At 44.6% G+C, this 22,526-nt stretch overlaps 1 pseudogene; it reads right to left on the bottom strand.

The window, feature by feature from the left end:
* Positions 1 to 8,685: 8,685 nt before the first annotated feature.
* On the bottom strand, positions 8,686 to 10,962 carry LOC117712251 (protein SET-like; annotated as a pseudogene).
* Positions 10,963 to 22,526: the final 11,564 nt, after the last annotated feature.

Below are 22,526 nucleotides of genomic sequence, written 5' to 3'. Positions count from 1 at the left end.
GGGCTCATTAGGTTCCAAACCCTGCTCATTCTACTTCCCAGAAGGGTCTCCGCCATCTCAGCTTTCCTCAGAGCTCTGACATCTTCAGTCATTACTCACAGTCCTTTCCCACAGCCTGTCCTCAGGTCTCCTGACGCTGGTCCAGGCGTCCTGATGTATTTTCTTCACACTCTCCACAAGAGTTGTGCTGGTCATTTCAACGACAAACGGGATGTCTTCTCTCCCTTCTTGAACCCATTCTGGCCATCTTGTAACTCGTAGGATTAAGATGTATAATGGGGCTAGAGAGATGGCTCAGCCGTTAAAGGCTAGTCTCACAACCAAAAATGTAAGATGTATAACGTTCTGCGTTGACTTTAAGACTGTGCACATTGCTCCTTTTTGTCACTGTCACCCACCCTACCCACCCTGTATCTACCCTACCCACCCTGGACCCACCTGCACCCCTCCACACCCCCTACACCCACCCTGCACCCACCCTACACCCCTACCCTCTACATTCCTCTATAACCCATAACCCACCCTACACCTCCCCTACACCCTGTACAACCCTCTACACCCCCTTGCACCCACCCTACCTACCTGTACCCCTTTACCCCCTACATCCTTACCAACCACACACCTCCCCAAATTACCATGCATTTCACACCTATGTATTGTTGTACACATTTTCCTTTTGTTAGAAGATCAGTTTCCTTCTGCTTCTAAATCTTGGGTCATGAGCAAAGTAAGCCAGCATTTTCTGACTGAGTCTCATCGTCACTCCCAAGCTGCACCAACTGGCTTCGGTGATCCTCCTGCCTCAGCTTCCTAGCGACTAGAAAAATAGGTCTGTAGCCTTGTGCTGGAACTTGTGATCTTGAGCTGCTTGTTTATTTTGCTGTATGTCTTTTGTGTGTGCACACTTGCACACTGTATGCACACCTGTATTTGGTGCACATGCTCCTGCACTTGCATGTCATGACCAGATGAGGGCAGTCGTTGTCTTGCTAGATTACTTCCTACCTTATTTAAGACTGTCTCTTTCCAATAGCCAGCTAGCCAGCCCCAAGGATTCTCCTCTCACCTCCCACAACAGACAGCACTGGAGTTGCAGGCTTGAACAGACACAGGAAACTTTTTTTTTTTATGTGAGTGAAGGGAATTTGAACTCAGGTTCTTAAGTTTGTCCAACACACGCTCTTACCCACAAAACCATGCCTCTAGTTCCCCATGGTTTTAGCTTACAGTCTTTCTACCTCTCCCTCTAAGTGCTGCGGTTATAGGAATGCACTGCCACACTCAGCTGGAGAGTGGACAGGGCCTCCTACATGCCAGGTAAGCACAGAACTTAGCTACACCCCCTCTGGAACTTCATTGAGTCACCCAGGCAAAGATTTTTTTTTTTTAAGGCTTGGGGGGTTAAATTTAGGGCTTGCTACATGCTAGCAAGGCCTCTAGTGAGTTCTCTATCTTTGTGTGGAGTGTAAATATGTATTTGTATCTTTACCCTGCACTGTGAGAAAGATGCCCTTTTCACATCTATATCTAATTTGAGTACTGTGCAAACTTTTCATACACAATGACATTGAATAAGCATGGCTAGGTGTTTGAGCAAGAACATGAATGAGTTCAAAAGGTATTACCCTTTCATCTGAATGCACAAGGCGCCTGTTGCTCTCAGCCTTAGCCACTAAGAAACACAAGTGTCCCATGCTAAAGTTCTTGCCGAGAGTGTGCAAGGTCTTGGGTTTGACGTCGGCACGCATTATTATAGTCTGCTTTAAAAGGTCTCCCTGGTCCCTAACAATGCTAATGCTCGTCTCCAGTATCTTAACTGTAAGCTCCATATGAATATCAAAACCAAGTGACACATTTACAACATATTATGGTACCAAGTAGACATTCATTTTCCAAAGAAGAAAAAAAAAAACAAGCCCCGCTCCCAACATGAGCACCTATAGCAAAGCATCAAATTCAATCAAGAAAACAACAAATCTTGAAGCTCTAAAGTCCACCATCTGGAATCTTCTGAGCTCTGTAGAGTAAAAATCATTTGAGAAATACTTCATTTTTAAATGTCCTCTGGATTTCATATGATATTATAGATTTACAACGCTTAATCACTAATATTATATTAACTGATGTTATATTACATGATAAAGAAGCAGAAGAAAGAAAACCACAAATATCAACTTAATGTGTTTATAACTTATTAATAACAGATAGGACAAAAACATTCCTGTCAACTACAGTTCTCATTCCTGGTCAGGTGGTCTTAGCAGGTATTTATAAGCGCTGCCTCTTCCACAGTGGAAAGGGTGTGTTGTAGTCAGCCTGTAGCCACCAGGTTGCTGGCTGGTCACCCCAGGGAATGACTTTATATCAGGAGCATTGTATTGGTCTCTGCTGCTGGCAGATTTGACACTCAGAAGCAGCCATAGTCAAATCCACCTTAGTAAGTGGAACACCATGTTGTTGAGCCCATGTATAACTCCATCTCTGCCACCATGGCTATTTGTTCATGGGCCCATTGGGCAATGGCAGGAACGGCTAGAAAAGAAAACAGTGTCCACAGAGTGGGGTGCATTTGACTATTAAACTCTTCCTCTTCTGAAGTCATCTTTTGAAAAGCATTTCCATGGAACACAATTGTCTTCACATTCTTCCACCATTTGAAGAGATCTATCTACACTCTTTCCCCAAATGTCTTTCCCATCAATTTTTCAAACATGCTCCTTCTAAGTCCCTGGTCATATTACCAATCCATTGGTTACAGCCTATTGATGAGTGAAAAAAAAATCACACAACACACACACACACACACACACACACACACACACACACACACACATTTCTCTTTCCAAGCAAACATACAGAGAAGTTTGTTCACTACCAAGTTCTGTCCACTGTGAAGACTTTCTTCCAGTCCTTCATGGTTGCTCTGGAAATGGTCTGTAATGTGGTAGCTACCACTCTGGGTGACATTTACATGGTATGCTAAACCACCAGTAACTGGGTATAGTACTGTTCACCTTTAATCCCAGCACTTGGGAGACAGAGGCAGGTGGATCTCTGTGAGTTCAAGGTCAACTTGGTCTACATAGTGAGACCCTGTCTGGAAAAGACAAAAAAAAAAAAAAAAAAAAAAAAAAAAAAAAAAAATCAATGAACCAGATTCTAGTCTTTTCTTCTTCAGGCACCTGATCATAGGGCATACCCGACAGGGCCATGGGTGGATGCTTGGGCCCTCTGCAACCTCACTGGCCAGGGCTCTGTTTGCATAGCTCACTAAGCTGTGAGCCTCAATTATTTTTCAGCCCAAAGCTCCAGGATCCTTTCACAATCCTCCCCAAAGCAAACTGGTCCATTCCATCATAGCAATTCTTTGTTTATGATATGTTTCTACAATTACTTCCCTAGGATAGAGACTGTCTCATTCCTGTCTCATCCCCAAGGTCCAGATGACAAACCAAGGTATGGTTTACAAAGTTCACCCAGGAAAACTGGTGTGTTAATTAGGCCTACTCACAGAGCAATGATGAGAGGTTATGGGCAGGAACACAGATGACCTTAAAGTAGTCACAAAAATCAGTATGCAGTAGGGACGATGGCTCCCTAATAGCTGTGTAGATAGAAACCCTCTCCTTATCCTTCCCCATCTCCAGTCTCTACCTTTTTCCAAAAGACCACATGCAATTAGGGTAGAGTTCCATAACATTGGTTGGGAGAAGGGACTGGATACTCAGGAGAGGTTCCCATGATCCTCTCTGGTCATGTCTATGAGGCTCATATCTGATGATCTTTGGCAGAACTCCTGGAGATGGTGATGATTTGGCTCAGAGAATAGTCAGTCCTGTACAGTGCCTTGAGCCAGTTCTCCTCCTCCAACTCTTACATTTTTTTTCACCATCTTCTTCCACATGGGTTCCGGAACCTGGAAGCGGGTGACATAAATTTCTGAGCAGTGTCTAACTCTAGTGAGGTACCAAACCCTTGTGTCCTCTGTGGTTGTTTGAAAGAGAATGACCCCCCCCCCCCATAGGCTTATATGTTTGACTACTCAGTCCCCAGTTGGTGGGATTATTTGAAAAGAACTACAAGGTATGGCCTTGTTGGAGGAGGTGTGCCACTGGGGTAAGCTTTGAGGTTTCAAAAGATCTGTACCATTGCCAATGTTTCTTTCCTGCCTTCCACTCTGGGTCACTATGTGAGCTGTCAGTTACTGTTCCAGCTGCCCACCCACCAAGCCTTTCCCCACCATCACAGACTCTAACTCTTGAAACCACAAGCCAATGAAATGCTTTTTAAACAAGTTACCTTGGTCATAGTGTTTTGTCATATTAATAGGAAAGTAATTAAGACACTCTATCGTCATTCCTCCATCTCTGGAACATGGGTGGGAACATCTATTACAAAATGCAAGTGAGAAAAAGGACAGGAGGGGACAGGGAATAGGAAAATGTTCAAACAGACAGCTGGCAGTAATAACTTTGCAAACACAAATGTGGGGAAGCACCTTGGCTATTACATCCGTAGGCCAAGCACTAGCAGCTGCTTCTCCACTGGAGCCTATGACTTCCCTGGTTTTGCTTTCCCCTGCTGAGCCTGCGATTTAGTGAGCTCCCGGGTCGGAGAAGCTCTGGGTTGGGGCTGTGGCTGTATCCTCAGCTATTGTCTCTGGCTGCTTGGGAGAGGCCCTGGCTGGGCAAACTATCTGCATCCGTAGCATATCTTTCTGCAGAGGTGAAAGGTACCCTGCATAGTCTACAGGGATAATGGCCACCATGGGACATGCTCCGTTGTCTTCACCTGTAATGTTTTATCATAGATGCCTTCTGTGAACTGATCCTCAGGCCTTGATGCCTTCTAGAAGCTCATTAGCACAGAATTTGGCTTTCTGTCAATTTTTTTCTTAGGAACTCAGACCCAATGCAAATCCTACTGCATTTGCCTTCAAGTAATCCAGATAGACCCTTCCCTCTGCCTTGGCTGCTCTCTTCCAACACGAGTTGCTCCATCACTGCATAGATACGATTTACATGTTGGCTATGTAGATCCATCAAAGATTTTGCTATTTCATAAAGATCCTGCCTCACCAAAGGGCTCCACAAACCACAGTAGCTCCATCCAGTCTTGAGGTCCTTGTTGAATCCAGCTCTTCCTTAAACAATTGGCGAACGACGTCCTAGAAGCTATGCATCCTACATTATTGATTTCCTCATCCCTAGCTGCCTCTGTTGTGCCTGTCCCTCCTCTATGGTCCTCCAGCACCTGGTATCCACAGTGACTTGAGTGGGCCACTCCATCAGGGATGGACTCCCTGTGCACTGCCTCTGACTGCTTAGTTTGTGTCTCGAGTCAAGATGCATGTATACCACTTAGTTTCTCTGTTTCCACTGTTCCATATCTCACAGCCTCACAAGCCAGACTGTGAGAATCTTTCATTGCTTGCTTAAAGGGCTTCCATGTTTCCAGAAACCCCGGTACTGAATATTTCTTTATTACCATGATCTTGTCCACTGGACCATTGTTATGACCTCAGATTTCGGTCTGGATCATGGATTTTCCCTTTCTGTATCAAAGGTCAGACTCAGTGGGTATCACTTTCTCCCTTTTTGCTACTTGACTCCTCCCATAGGTTCCAGGTTTTGGAGTTCTGGAAGGGCTTTTGAATGAGATTATATTTGGGTTTTCTTTACTCGTTGGCCTCCCAGCTGTGAGAAACACAACTGCCCCTCATTCCCACGTACCCTATCGGGACAGATCATAGTGTCAAAACTCCCTCCACAACCACCCTCAGACTTCAGCTGCCTGGGCCATCATACTTAGCAGAAGCAACACCATTGCTCAACACCATTGTTCTTTCAAGCAACACCAAATTCATCCTTGGTTTGACGTATCATGTCAGATAAACCAAGTATTGCTGAAATCCCCTCCCAAGGTAGACATTGTTGAGATCTCACAGCCTCCACAAGGTCCCAGTGACTAACCAATGTACGATTCCACCAAAGTTCACCCTGGGGAACTGATGAATGTCCTGGCCTTCCAGAGCCACAGCGTGTGGTTATGAGCAAGAGCACAGGTGACTGTGAAGTAGCCACCCTGGGAGTCTGCACCCAGCAGAGGTCATGGTTTCCCACAGCTACATAGATGGTGCCTCTCCCTCATTCTTCTCCCCTAAGTCTCTAGACTGTCCTGGAAGACCACACACACTCAAGGAGTTGGGAGGAGTGACTAGATATTAAGGTGCAGGTCCCTTGGCGCTCTCTGCCTCCTTCTGCTTTTTAAAAAATAAATAATAAAAAAAAAAACCCAAATTCTTTTGAGACAAGTTCTCTCTGCATAGACCTGGCTATCCTGGAACTCACTGTGTAGAACAGGCTGGACTTAAACTCACAGAGATCTGCTTGCCTCTACCTCCTGAGTGCTGGGATTAAAGGAGTCTGCCACTATGCCCAGCTCTACCCCCTTTCTATGAGGCTCCTGAAGATGGTGATGGTTTGGCTCAGAGGATAATGTACAGATTGATGCCTGTACTACACAATGCCATTTTCTGTTCTACTTTGCTTCCTGTTGCTATGGCAAACACCAGGACCAAAAGCAACTTGGGGAGGAAAAAAATTTATTTCACCTTAAGTTTACAATCCATCATCAAGGAAAGTCAGGGAAACCCCTGGGGGCAGGAATGGAAGCAGAACCATGGAGAAGTGCTGGTCACTGGCTCATTCCCCACAGTCTGCCCACCTTCCTTACACAGCTCTGAACAACCTGTCTGGGAGTGCACCATCCACAGTGTGTTCTCTCCCACAGCAATCATTAATCAAGAAAATGTCCCCACAGACTCGCCCACAGGCAAGTGTAGTGGAGGCAGTCCTTCCATTGATGTTCCCTCTTCCCAGGTGTCTTTAGTTCATGCCAAGTTGAGGAAATCCAACCAGCTACTTGTTTCTTCTCCTAGAATGACATTCAAGAATCCACCTTGTTTGACTTGTAAGATCACAGATTTAGCCAAGCATAGCAGCTCACACCCTTAATCCCAGCATTTAGCAGGCAGAGGCAGGTGGATCTCAGAGTTTGATGACAGACTGGTCTTCAGAGTGAGTTCCAGGACAGCCAGAACTAAATATTAGAGAGATGTGTCTCAAAAAACAACAAACAAAACAAAATTAAGTCACCAAGACCCCTTCTGTCATACACTATTTACTGACTGCCTTACTGGATGCCAGCTCTGTGCAGGCAGTGCATGAGGTTCTGGGGACACAGTGTACAGGGTGCTGGGGACACAATGGAGAGCAAGAAAGACACCGGTACTCGGAGTCTGAGTTCCCTCTGGAGCGTGTTGATGGTCTCTAAGTTAGTGTCTTTCTCCTGCATGCTTCAGTTTCCCTCATGACATCATCTACCACACTGTTAGTCATCGGGCTGTGCCACCTTCTCTACAGCAAGTTCCTTCAGGACACAAATTGTATTTAAAATTGTATCAATAAAATTGATACAATTTCTTTACAATTTTGCACAACTTGTAAAGAAATTGTATCATTTCTTCCCTGGTCCTCAGTGCATACTTTTACCCACATTTGCAACTAAATGTAGGTTTGCTGGGTAGATTCTCATTGCTTCAAATAGTTTGAGACAGAGGCTCACTAATTTGCCCAGGCTGGCCTTGATATCACTGTGCAGACCAGGCCGGCCTTGAACTTGTACTCTTCCTCAGCTTCTCATGGACCTTAGGTCCAGGAGGAGCTCACTATGTAGACGGGCTGACTGGAAGTCAGAGACCTGCTTGTTTTTGCCTCCTCAATGCTGGATATAATGACATTTGGTTTTGAAATTATTGTTTTTAAACTAACTTGCTAACTTGAGTTTCATTAAAAAGACTTGTTGGATGAGTTTAGGATTAGGACAGAGTTTCCGATAACTGCCGAGAAGACCCTGACGTATCTCTGTGTTTATACTTACTTTTGCAATGTAGCATTTGCAGCTTCAGCCATTAGGAAATCAAAATATTGGCCAATTCTGAAAGACTCGGAAAAGGCTTCCTAGTTCATAGTATAAAATATTCAGACAAGATCTAATTGTTTATCTAAAAACAATTAAGCACATACATCTCACTAGCATGCCCATGTCCTTTTGTGGCTAACAAATGGTAAAGGTAACCATATTCCAAACAGTTATTTTTAAATGAATTTAAGATTTCTTACTAATAAAATTGTGACACCTAGATAGCCTGTAACAGTAAAAACTTTTCAGGTGAATGTGAGTCCAGATGGAGAAAGGTTAAGGGTGTCTTCCTTGTTCTGCTCTTGTGTTATTCATGGCCAGAAGGTCCCCTGGCCTAGAGATTACTGAACAGTGTAGAACCAGCATCACAACCTGGACCACAGGGATTAGGGGACCCGCCCACTGAATTTTGACAGTGTGCATCTGAAAGAACTCACCCCAAGGGAGGTGACAAGAGAGGGCTACATGACAGGCAGACACTGCACCATTCTGCTGACTGTATAAGTTCCAGCTTTGGGGATAGAGGCATGGTTCTGGGTCGTTTTTTTTTTTTTTTTTTTTTTTATCTATTCATTGTATTAAGGTGTGGCCCTCAAATAAGTTGATAAGTTGAGAACTGTGGTGTTTAGAAGAGAGAGACCTCAAAAACAGTGTGGCTGGAGACAGGGGTAATGGACAGGAGAAAATGGCTGCAGTTGGCTCTCAGGGACTGGAGACAATCAAAATAGAAACAGAAAAGAAGGTTGGAATCCACTGGTGTTCTTCACCATCCTCTCCTTCCTTCTCTTCATCATCATCTTCACCTTTTTTGCCTTCATCAGTGTTTTCTAATTCTCCTCCTCTAGTTTCCATATCACCATCATCATCATCACCATCATCATCATCACCATCATCATCATCACTATTATCAACATCATCATTATCAACATCATCATTAACTTCCTCCCCTCCCCCAATCATCCATATTAGGAACCAAGGGGTCTGGCCAATAATTACCTTTTATGATCTTTCTTAATTTGTCTGCATCCTCATAGCATGGCCAGTCAACCAGGTAAAGAAGCCCCATGGTTCCTTATACTGCCTCCTCTGCTCCCCTTATTCTCCATGGGGCTTGAATGTTTTGTCAAATGCTTTCCAGATTTCCATTTGATTTCAGTGGCCTTTGAAGATGGCTTATAGCTCTCACCCAGATGAAATTCTTCAGAGGGAATCTTATTTTCAAAGTAAAGATTTTCATCACCATAAAAGTCTACTCTGTAACCTGATTTTATGTTTTCAAAGTCTGTCACTTCATGTCTGGTCAGATAATATGGCCCCCTCATACCCCTCCCCAAGCAGTGCAGACACTTGTGGTTGACAAATGTTACCCCAAAATTTGGGTGATAATTCTGACCTTTTCTGGAAGGAAAAATGGTTGGTGGAGGCTGTCTCCTGTAGTCCAGGATGGCCTTGAACGTCTCTCGTAGCTGAGGCTGACCTTGAACTTCTAACCCTGACTTCTCCTCCTGCTGCCATCCTGCCTTGTTTGTGTGGTGATGAAGATGGAACTCAGGGCATCATGCAGGATAGACATGCACTCTATCAACCAGGTCACATTCCAGTTCATGCCACCTCTGCTTTAAACATAATTTATGTGATTATAAGGTCATGTAATTTAATTTTGTTAAAAGCTGTGTCTAATAACCAGCTTGCCAAATGTCTATTTTACTGTGGGCCTTCTTCAGCTGCCTCTAAGTATAGTCTGCCCTCTGTACTATGAGTTTAACAGTCACAGACTGAACCAGCTGAGGATCAAAAAAAAAAAAAAAAAAAAAAAAAAAAAAAAAAAAAAAACAACTTTACTGAACACAGGCAGGCCTCTTGTTGTTATTTCTACGTGGGACAGTACAACAATTATTTATAAAGTATTTGCACTGTGTAAGTGTGAGTAGTCTCGAGGTGATTAAAGTGTGGAAACAGGAAGACACTTGTTGGCTGTTTGTAGATCTTATGTCAGTGTTTATGGGGGACCTGAACAGATTCTGCAGGGTTCTGGACTCAATGGCACTGAACAGTGAGGGGCAACCACTGATTACTGTCTTTTCTTGATTATTTCCCTAAGGGGAAGGAATTGACATTTTAAAGTCAGAACCAATTCACAAACTATGGAGGCAAAAGTGTCCTCACAGGGGTCGTCAGCATTAACAGGTAAAGTGAACAATGTCTGCCTACCAACACCCGTCGGCCCAGTTACTCATCCACGCAGCAAATATTTCTTTATACCCAGTTGAAAATCACTATTCCTCTCTATTGTTATTTTAAGTGTATGAGTGTTTTGCCTGTGTATGTCACTACGTTCGTGCCTGGTGGCTGGGAGGTCAGAAGAGGGTGCTGGATCTACCAGAATGGAACTGGAGTCACCGACAGCTGTGAGCGACGGTGGGAGCTGGGAACTGAACCGGAGTCCTCTTCAAGAGCAGCTGGTGCTCTTAATTGCTGAGCCATCTCTCCAGCCTCAAATTGCCATCTTAATGAAGTTTGTAGTCTGGGGTACACAGCCTTAGAGTCCATCCCCCCAGGATTAAAATGATGATTTTGAGTCTCTTAATATGTTTATTGTCTTGCTACAACTGTCACAAGGATCAAAGGAGGTCCCAATGGTCAAAGCACATGTCAGAGACATGTCATCTATGTGTCAGATACATGCCACCTATGTGTCAGAGACATGTCACCTACATGTCAGAGACATGTCACCTACATGTAGAGACATGTCACCTACATGTAGAGACATGTCACCTACATGTAGAGACATGTCACCTACATGCCAGAGACATGTCACCTACATGCCAGTTTTTCTTCTTGACTCACCCTCAGTCAGTATCTCTAATGTCTTCTGGTGCCTTCCACTGGTTGACACCTTGCCCAGAGAAATTCTCCTATGGAGTCACTCCCACTTACCAAGCAGCCCAGGATGAACTCTTTGGACAGAGGCCCAGGCATCCCGGAGCTCAGGCATCTTCAGTCCCTATCAGACTCTCCCTCTGCCTGTCCTCTAGTCTCATGGCCCTACTCTGGGCCCCTCAGATATATTTTCCTCATATTTTCCAAAAGAGCTGTGGTCATTCCATGACAAACAGGATGCTATCACCTCCCTCCTTGAACCCATTGTGTCTGTCCCATCACCCATGGAATGTAACTCCCAATGTAGAGCTGTAGTCAAGAGCACACACTTTAACTCCTGTCATTGTTTCTCACTGTGCATTCTTACCAAGCATGCTCCCCGACAAGGCGGCCACGCTGTATCTGTGTATACACTCTGTATCTGTGTATACACTCTGTATCTGTGTATACACATTTTCCATCTATTGTAAGTCTTGGCCCTTGAACATAGTAGGCCAGCACTTTCTGTCTGAGATTCAGACATAATTGTCTAGCTGGCTTCAGTGAGCCTTCTGCCTCCTAGGATTACAGGTATGTATCTCCATGCTAGAATTTGGTATGGCTTAAGCTTCTGTCTTCTTTTTAGGAGACCGTGTGTGTGTGTGTGTGTGTGTGTGTGTGTATAGGGTGTGTTTACATGTATGAGTGCTGTTCATAACTTTTATACTGACTGGTGCACATGGCCATAGACATGGTTGTCCGGTCAGAGGAAGTCACTAGGTATACTGCTTTATCATTCTCCACATTCTTATATTGTTGTTGTTGTTGTTCAACCTGGAAGCCAGGCTCACAGCTAGCAAGCCCAGGCGATGCTCTTCTCTCGCCTGCCACAGTACCAGTGGTTGTACATGTGTGCAACCACACCCAGCTTTTTAAAACTTAAAAAGAAAACTTTATTTTATATGTATGGGTGTTTTGCCTGGATGTGTGTCTCTACACACTGTGTTCTCAGAGTCAGAAGAGGGCACTGGCTTTCCTGGAGCTGGAGTCATGAACAGCCGTGAGCCCACTGTGTGGGTGCTGGGACCCCAATCCATGTTCACTTTCTGCAAGAAATTCAAGTGCTCTTAACCACTGAGCCATCTCTCTAGACCCCAGCTTTTAATGTAGGCACTGGAGATTTGAACCCATGTCTTCATGTTTGCACAGCAAGGGCTCTTACCCACACAGCTATCTCTCTACTTCATTATAATCTTAAACTTTCCATCCCTCAGTCCAAGGGTTGCAGTGATTCGAGCCTTTTGGGAAGTGGACACAGGATCTCCTGCACGCTAGAGAGTACACTAACCCCCACCCCTCGTGTTTATTTCTTTAGGATCTTCCTGAGTCTCCCACGGAAAGTGTTGGATTTTTTGGTTTTTGTTTTCCTATTTATAATTGGCGGTGCTGTGGCTCAAACCTCAGTCCTGGCACATGCTAGGTTGGAACTTAGTGGACTCCCGTCTTTGTGAGGGCTGTAAATATTTGTGTACTTTCCCTGTACTGTGTGCTTCTGTTTTTTAGCACTCATCCAAACCTCTGATATACAAAGGAATCAAATAAATATGGCGGAATGAGCAAGGGCAGGAGTGATCTCACAGGACAGTCCTCTTTATCCAATGCTTGCAGCATTCACAGGCGTCAGCCTTAAGGCTAAGCAACAGACATGCTCAATGCAAGAGTGTTCTCCAAGCATGTGCAAGGCCTGGGCTTGTAGTAAGGCCTCAGCACTTACTACAAAATCCACCACAGAAAGAAACGACAGGGAGAGGTACAGGAAGAAAACTCAGGTACTCCTTCAGGAAGACTGCTGAAGATGGTTGTCCCTGTATCATTTCACTTCCTCTTCTATAAGGATGTGCGGGAGATGGCACAGTGAGTGACAGACTTTTGTACAAATGTAAAAACCAGCCATGGCTCAAAAAACAAAACAAAACCCATAAAACAAAACCCTAGGCATGACAGCCTGCATGAGTCCCTCCAGCTCTGAGAGGCAGACAGAGGTAGACCCCTGGAGCCCACTGGCCACTCTGCTCAGTCCATGGGTGAGTCCAGTTTCAGTGAGAGACTGTCTCAAAATGTAAGGTGGAGAACACCAAAGGGAGACACTCAGTGTTGGCCTCTGACTTCAGTGCACACAGGTGTACATACAAGCAACTGGGTTCCTAGCATGGTTTCAGGAACCAGCAGTTGAGAGAGGAAGCACCATTTCTGAGTATTTCTTCTATGCAGTTATAGTAGGTGTTGATAACTTTGAGCACATTTGTACAAAATAGAAAGTGATGTGTTTAAGTATTTATCATCCCTGTTCTACTTTTTAAATTTTAACTTTCGATTGTTGTTTTGAGACAGGGTCCCTTATAGCTCAGGCTGGCTTTGAACTCCTATGAAGCCAAGGATAGTCTTCAACTCCTAATCTTCCTGAGTCTACTTGAAGAGTGCTGAGATTACAGGAGTGTACCACCAAGCCTTTGTAGTCATGTAACGCTGGTGACAGAGCCCAGGGCTTCATCCCTCTAAGCAAGCATTCCTCTAAGGGAGCCACATCTCTAACCCTACAAATTCTATTTTAAATACAGCTTATTTTATATTTTATTAAGCTTCTGCAATCATTTTGGTGATAACTATTTAATGACCAGTTGCACAGTATCTAGAAATGCAACCCTTGCTCTAGTACAGTCAGTCCTTCATGTCTCCAGGCTTAGCATCTGCAGCTTGAACCGACTCAGGTGTGAGATATCCAGGAAGATACTCATAGCGTATGCAGCTTCCTGCTGTCTCATTGTCATTCCTAAACACTAATGTGTAGCAACTATTGTCATGGTGAAAATAGTCCAGAGGTGAGTTATAGTATGTGTGCAAAAGGATGTGTGTCAGCTCTGTGCAGATACATTTTATACAAGGGGCTTGAGTGTCCACAGATCTGATGTCCGCCAGGGTCCTGGACCCAATCTTTTATGCATAGTGAGAGATACCTGCTCACTGCTTGAGTTGATTGTCTCCTCATTTTGACTCTGAAGAACCAATTCAGGAACAACGGGCAGGGGGTAGGGGGCGGGGGGCAGGGGGTGAGGGAATCTTACTTAGGGTGCTCAGAGTTAGTGTGTGAAGAGAATATTGACCACCTATTGCTACTCCTGGGCCCAGACACTCCTGTATGTAACAAATGTTTACTTTAAAGCCAGTGTATTAGACAGACATGGTGGTGCATGCTAGTATTCCCAGTGACTGTGGAAGTTGAGGCAGGTGAATCATAAGGTAGAGATTAGCTTGGTTACACAGTGAGACCATGCCACTAGTATTTTAGGATGTGTTCATCTGGATCTCCAGATAGTGTGTTAACATAAGTGAATGTTTGCAGAATAGATGAATGAACCCTCAAAATATCAAATTGTTACTGATGTATTGTGAACACTCAATAACCTTTTTCTTTTTTGATTTATTATTATTTCAAGACAGGGCTTCATTGTATAACAAAGCCCTGGCTGTTCTGGAACTCACTCTGTAGACCAGACCTTAAACTCACAGACATCCACCTGCCTCTTTAATCCCGAGCGCTGGGATTAGCGATGTGCACCACCACCGCACCTGGCTATTACACTGATTTTCTTAAAGCAAAATACACTGTATTTACTTGTATAAGTTTTGTGTGCCCATGTAAATCTCACTCAGCCTCTCATGCCCTGTTGTGGGTCTTCTCTCATTAAGACAGTCTGTATACAGTGTGCTGAGACTGCAGGACTGGACAGGTGGCCAAGTTGTGGACAGTGCATACGGCTCCGAAGAGGGCCTGACTTCAGTTGCCAGCATCCAAATTAGGTGGCTCACAACTGGCTGTAACTCCAGCTCCAGATGACTAGACAATACACGTGAATGCGTGCACGTGCAGACACACACACACACACACACACACACACACACGATGGACCGGAGATGTCCAGTGTTTTCCTAGTATGCACAAAGCCTTAGGTTTGATCCCCATTGTAGCATAAACCATGTGTTGTAACACATGAAAGAAACCCCATCATTGAAAGAAGAAGGATCAAACGTTCAGGTTTATCCTGGGCTACACTGAGAACTCAAAGCCATCCTGGGCTATATTAATCATAAAACACAACAACAAAAAAAAGAGCCTTCATGAAGGAAGCTGAACAGGGACAATATTTATAGTGGATTTTATGGAATGAAATCGCCCTTCATCCGGGTCCTAAGCTCTGCCACCCTGGAGGGCTTGTGCTATTGGCAGTCATGCTAGTGCTGCAGTCTTATTAAACACGCGGTATGCCGAAAGGACCTTTGGTTCTGGCCTCCTCCACACCCAGGGACTTGAGGGAGGCAGGATGTTCACAGGCTTCTGTCAGTGTTACTTGAAGACGTAGGTAGGGGACCAGAGGGTGGTGCCAGGTGCTACCGTGTAACTTGAGTCAGATGTTAGCCTGCACTGTATCCATCTGAATATGGGAGTCCTTAGAGTCACCATCTAGAGGGGTGATTCAAAAAGTCTTAATGTGCTCCTTGATTGGGGGTTCCCATTGCATTTAGAATCCAGTCCAGCTTCTGGTGACTATTTGAAAGCCCCCCCCCCCGCCCCAGCTGCCCCTGCCTATCCTTGGACTCCCTGTCTCCTTTGTGGTCTCCTTTGTGCCTTTTTCTGTCCCTGGGACACATCACATTCTCAGCCTATGTCAAGGTCTTTGCCTTGTGATTTTCCTGCTTGGAAGGATTCCGTCAGGCTTTCCCAGAGCGGACTTCACATGTGTCAGGTGTCTGTCTTAATGGTCTTCCAGGTCCAACCTATCGACCAGGGTCTACCTTCTTTGATTTTCTGCTTATTTTTCTTCTCTCCCTCTCTCTCCCCCTCTCCCCCTCTCCCCCTCTCCCCCCTCTCCCCCTCTCCCCCTCTCCCCCTCTCCCCCCTCTCCCCTCTCCCCCTCTCCCCCCTCTCCCCCTCTCCCCCCTCTCCCCCTCTCTCTCCCCCTCTCCCCCCCCTCTCCCCCTCTCCCCCTCTCCCCCTCTCCCTCAACCTTGCTAAGTGGTAGAGGATGATTTTAAGCTTTTGATCCCGATTCTCTACCTCCAGAATTCTGGCTTTACAGGCCACCAACCTGGAATGCAGTGCTGGGGATTGAACCCCTGGCTTTGGGCATGCTGAAAAAAGACTATCACATAAGCTACATCCTGCACCCTGAGTTATTTCCACACGTGCGTGCGTGCATGCGTGTGCATGTGTGTGTGTGTGTGTGTATGAGTGTGTGTGTGTATGAGTGTGTGTGTCTGCCTGTGTGTGTGCATGAATGTGTGTCTCCCTGTGTATATGTGCATGAGTGTGTGTACATGAGTATGTGTGCTCACCTGTGTGTGTGTGCATGTATCTGTGAGGGCATGTGAGTGTATATGTGTTTGAGATAGAGTGTGTGTGCCTGTGTGTACACGAGTGTGTGTGAGAGAGAAAGAGTGTATACGCGCTTCTGTGTGTGAATGCGTGTGTGTTCACCTGTGTGGATATGTGAGTGTGTGTGAGTGTGTGTGTGTGTGCCTGTATGTGTGCCTCTGTGTGTATGTATGCCTCTGTGTGTGTATGTGTTCATGAGTGTGTGTGTGCATGTACCTGTGAGGACATGTGAGTGTATATGTGTGTGTGAAAGTGTGTGTGTTTGTGTGTACATCAGTGTATGTGTGTGTGAGAGAGTGTGTGTGTGATTGTGCTTCTGTGTGTGAATGTGTATATGGGTTAACCTGTGTGGGCATGTGAGTGTGTGTGGTGAGTGTGTGTGTGGGTGATAACATGAGTGTGTGAGTATGAGTGAGTGTGTATGTCTGTGTGTGTATATGAGTGAGGGTATGTGTGAATGCAGAGGCCGGATGTTGGTGTCTGGAGTCTTCCATCATTTTCCACCATGTGTATTGAGACAGGGTTTCTCATGGAACCTAGAACTCACTGTTTGGTGTAAACTGGCCAGCCAGCTTGTTCTGGGAGACCCTGTCTTTGTGTGATGCAGTGGTGTTACAAGGGGGCTGTCCCACTCACCGGCTTTTACATGGATCTGAACTATAATCCTCATGCTTTACTGCAGCCACCACCCCAGTCTAGCATCTTTTAGTTACCATAATTCTTTTTGAAGAAATATTTTGATTTTTTAAATAACTTTATACAAAGTATTTTAATCATATTCACCCCAACTCCTCTCAGATCCATCCTTATCTGCCATCCCCTCACAACTTTATGTTCTCTTTTTTAATTTAATAATTCATCTACTCCAACTTGCGCTGTCCATCATTTGAGTATGGGACATCCACTGCAATCTGGTCTTCCTACCGGAAGCTACATCCTTTAAAAAACTGACTCCTCCCCACCCCTTGATGCCATCAAGTGTTTTTAGGTCCTCAGTTGGGCTGATGAACCCTTTTCCACTCAGCACTAGACTGTTGGCTGACAGACACTATAGGCAGCCACAGCAGCTGAGGTCATGAGTGCCCTGGTCTTGTGTCCAGAAGACATTGTTTCATTCTGGTCTGTCTTGACCTCTGGCCCACCATCTTTCTGCCCCACCCCCATTCCATGATGGCCCCTGAGCATTGGGCAGAGGGCATGATACAGATGTCCCATTTACAGCTGAACACTCCACAGTTACTTGTCTGCATTATAACCAGTTGTGAGTTTCTGTGCTCAACATCATCCAAAAGAAACTTCTCCAATGCGGTCTGAGAGTCTTGCTAGTCTATGGATAGAGAGCTATGATTTTAAAGGGCAGTTTGATACTAAGTCCATTTAACAAAATAATAGTAGTAGCTGACCTAAGTCTTACATATAATCTGTCTCTACTATGTAGTGAGAATTGTGGTTTCTTTAAAAACCCAGTTATACGAATGTCTTTGTTTTAATCCCAGGTGTGGGATATGGGGCTGCTTCAGTTTGTCCACAGCCATTAACTTAGATCATCTTGTGCTCTGGGGGGAAGGAGTGAGCCCTGCAAGGATCTGTGGTGGCTGCTGCTCCCTCAGGCTGCTTCCCCCAAAGGCAGTATGTGTGTTTGCTGTTGCTGAGTTGCTGGACTGCTGGACATCTTGATAATGAAGACTGAACTTTCCCCAAGGAGTCTGATGACTCTCATCAGCAGGAAGTAGCCTGTAGAGGGCTATACCTGCTTTCCCTCTAACCTTCTTTCTCTTCTATCTAGTGGTGGGGGATTGGAAGGGATTAGGGTAGAATAAGGATTAGAAGGGAGGTAGAGATATAAGAACCCAATAAAGTAATAAGACATTCACCAATACTCCCATGATCTTGAACACTCCAGAATGAACTGGACCTTAGAGGTATGCGGGGGTGGGGGTTGGATGGGGAGATGGTGGGATGGGGAGGGCATATCCTTGGGGTTTATTATTTTCTTAATAAAACAGAGGATAAATTCTAGGCTCCTTTCAGGTTGCCCATGCTCTGATCAATGGCCCCATAGTCTTCCATGTTCTTCCGTGTGCATAGATAGCACTGACTAGACTTGGTGAGCCAGGTTCTCAACCTTCCTGGTACTGTGACCTTTACACAGGCCTTCATGCTGTGAAGTAACTATTGTTACTTCCATTGTACCTTACTAATCACAAATATAAGAGTCCTAAAAGAGGGGATCAAGGCTTTGGTTCCTCTGATGCATACTGGGTACAGCCTATAGTTAAACAAAAACCTATGATGACAATTTGGCTTGATGGAAATGCATTCCAAGGCTTGGTTGACACAAGAGCTGATGTGACTATCCTAAAACAAAGCAAGTGGCCTGCCACCTGGCCTCTGACCCCAACCTTAACCAATCTAAGGGGTATTGGCCAAAGTCAAAATCTACTACAAAGCTCTAAGGTGCTGATGTGGAAAGATAAAGAAGGAAATACAGGAAATATACAACCTTATGTCATCCCAGGCCTACCCATTAATCTCTGGGGCAGAGATCTGTTAGCTCAGTTGGGATTGATTATGTGCAGCCCTAATGAAGTAATCATGGCTCAAATGATAAACTCTGGATTTTCCCCCAGAGAAAGGATTAGGAAAAAGTGAAGAAGGGATTATCTAACCTGGATCAGGCCATAAAGGCTCATGAGTTACATCACATTAATTCTAAAACTTTAAAAATTATGTTTAAAATTACCAGAGAACAAGCTAGACAAATTGTTAAACAATGTCAATCATGTGTTACACTTTTACCAGTTCTTCATTTGGGTGTAAATCCAAAGGGACTGATACCAAACAGTATCTGGCAAATGGATGTTACTCATTATAATGAATTTGGCAATCAAAAATATATACATGTATGTGTAGATACATATAGTGGTTTCATTTATGCGACATTACAATCTGGAGAAATAAGCAAGCATGTGATCACTCATATGCTTGCTACAATTACTGTATTGGGTGTGTCTAAACAGATAAAGGCTGACAATGGCCCAGGTTATACAAGCTTCAGTTTCCACCAACTCTGTGAAAAATTGGGAATACTACATAAAATGGGTATTCCACATAATCCACAAGGCCAAGATATGGTAGAAAGGGCACATTGAACCATTAAATGTCAATTTGAAAAAATTAAAAAGGGAGAATGAGATTAAATTAATTAAAAAGGGATACCCCAGAAATATCCTTCATCACACACTTTTTATTTTACATTTTTAAACCTTGGATTCTGAAGGAAAATCCGATGCAGATAGATTCTGGCATCCTGATACCAAAAAGAATTTTGCAACAGTCCTCTGGAAAGACCTATTAACTGGAACCTGGAATGGGCCAGATCCAGTGCTTATCTGGGGAAGAGGTTCTGTCTGCATATATTCCCAAACTGCAGCTGCCACACACTGGCTGCCAGAGAGACTGATTAAACAAATAGACAACAATAACAAATCCAGGGAGGAGTAAACCCCCTGAGAAGCGTATCTTTTTCTTTGCAGGAAACATGAAGATGCTTCTCAATTGACTTCAAACTGGAACAAATCAACCAGCAAACCTGACTTGGGAAGTCCTTAATGTGGAAGGAGACATAACCACCTGTACCTTCAGGGTGGCTCTATTGAACTCTTAGTTCCCCCAACTTATTATTTAGTGGGAAACATTGTTTAGACCCAGGAGAAAACCCACTACCACAGTTACTATAGTTGGTTTTTGGGTTTGAGATTGACTAGAGCAGGAACAGGGATTTCCTTACTTGTTTTGTTAAGATCAAAGCTATGATCAGTTGTGTATTTCTATAGATTTAGATTCTGCTATAACACATTTATAAACAAAATAGAAGAGGCTTATACTTTTTACTCCTCTGATAGAGGGAGTTATGTGTTGCCCTTAAAAAAGAGTGTTGCTGTTATAGTAACTATTCAGGCATTGTTAAGTCTCTTGTCTCTCGGGTCCATGCTGTTCAACAAACTGATGGCTTTTGTATGACAACAGATAGACGCTATTCAAATGAAACCCATCAGGTTGGTTATCACAGGCTGGAAGTAGGGGATTGTAAAACCTCTGCCATCAAGACTAACGAGGTATATCCCTTAACTTATGAGCTAAGCCGGATAGTCAAAGACAGGTAAGAGAACACTTCAAGACCCTTGCCCCTAAAAGGGGAGACCTCACCATCCTAAGACAGGAGCTCAACCAATGGCTGTTGAGTATCCAAAGATGGGAAAGGGAGGCTGGGGTCATTTGTTCCAACCTAAGACCGGCACAGTTTCCATAAGTTTTCCCAGCCTTCCCTTTTGAAAAAAAATTTAAAAAGGGGAACCTGTGGGAAGCCAACAGAAGGTAGCTATCATCCTTGTAGCCATCTTGAGCCATATACCCTGAAAAAAAAAGACTTGATTACATTAGCCTACAACAGCTGAGCACACTCTGATAACATCTTGCTTTAGATACCCAGGATTTTCCCTTGGATGTGTGAGACTTAAAGGTGTGTGACTTAAGGGTGAGACTTAGAGATCAGATTTAGAGACAAGACCCAAGGGCATGATTAAAGGCATGACTTAGAGGCGTGGCTTAGAAGTGAGACATATAAAAGGCAAGAGGCAGACAGAAGAGAATCAGAACAATTTGGAGGAACAGAGAATCAGACACTTCAGAGACTACAACTTGGGAGTAGGAATTAGGCATTAGGAGAGAACAACTTGGAGTTAGTGATTATTAAGTATTGAGAACTTGGAAGAAAGAACTTGGAACTTGGAGGCACTAGGGACTAGGAACTAGGGACTAGGAACTCAAGACTTGGGACTTGGAGAGAAGAAGAGAGACTGAAGAATAAACGGGATTGAATCACACTCTGTCTGGTCTCCATTCCTTGTCCATCCTCACTCTCTCTCTTGCTGAACCCCAACCCGCAGACCTGAGCAGCTTGGGGCAGTGTGGGCTAACAAGTTAGTCCCCAAGGCTTCTGGCAGTGCGGGTTCCAACAATGACAGAACGGTCTGAGACATTTTGGCCCCCAAACGTGGGGCAGCTCAGGCCACAACAGACCCTCAACTATAAAATTATTTTGTTGCTACATCATAACTGTAATTTTGTTACTGTTATGGATCATAATGTAATATCTAGTATGCAGGATGTTACCGGTTAAGAATATCACTGTGTTAAACTGACGAAGGAAAACATGAAGTTGGTATGGGGTGGGGCTAAGGGAGTCTGGGAGGAGTTGGAGGGAGAGTAGGGGTTGATAGGATCAAAATAAATGGTATACATGTATGAAAATCTTAAAGAACAGATTTTTAAAAAGATAAAGCATTCATCTGATCATCCAGCTGCCTCTCTCATATCTTCTCCCAGACTTTGTAACTGCCAGGCTTCTCTTAGGTTGGTAGGTGGGCTCACTGCGCCTCATCCTCAGGTGATTTTTTTTTTTTTTTTTTTTGTAGTTTTGGCGTAGAAAGCTGGCTTGGTCCCACCTGCACACCACTGCTTCCAGTCATAAAACCACTTTTCCTGCATACAGGAGTCTAGGCCCTTCTAGAACTGTGTCGCTTGCACTCACTGGGGTTGCTACTTACCAATCTGTGCTTAGAGAACAGCCCAGTGAGTTCAGGCATCTTCAAATATCCCTCATGCTTGAGGGGGCATTGTGACGAGAAAAGTGAGTTACAAGAGAAAGTGTGGAGGCTAGGACACGCATCATCAGCATCTGATTCACACCGACCCCGAAGCTTAGACTCAAGGCTCCAAATTCTAGAAGTTTGATTGTGTAATACTGTCGCCAGCACCTCTGCCACTGCTTATTTTATTTGAGACAGGGTCTCTGTGTAGCCGTGGTTGTCCTGGGGCTGGCTAGGTAGACCAGACTGACCTCTAACTCACAGGGAGCTGCCTGCCTCAGCCTCCTGAGTGCTCCGGTTGAAGGCGCATGCCATCATGACCACCTATTTTTAGTTTTACTTTTACTTCTGTGTATGTGTGTGTGCCAGCATTAAGCGTATCCCGTTTGTGTGTGCAAGTGACCTCAGAGACCAGAAGAGGAGACTGGATCCCTGAAGCTAGAGTTAAGGTGGCTGTAAGCTGCCTGTTGTAGGTGCCAGAAATCGAAACCCAGTCTTCTGGAAGAGTAACAAGTACTCTTAACCACTGAGCCATTACTCCAGCCCCAACCCCCACTTCACCTAACATCTCTATTGTTATCAGCAGCAGCCTGGAGCCTGCT

Source organism: Arvicanthis niloticus, chromosome 1, assembly GCF_011762505.2.
Source record: "Arvicanthis niloticus isolate mArvNil1 chromosome 1, mArvNil1.pat.X, whole genome shotgun sequence".
Lineage (NCBI taxonomy): Eukaryota > Metazoa > Chordata > Mammalia > Rodentia > Muridae > Arvicanthis > Arvicanthis niloticus.
The sequence above is the reverse complement of the archived record's forward strand: the minus strand, read 5'-3'. Positions and strand labels throughout refer to the sequence as shown.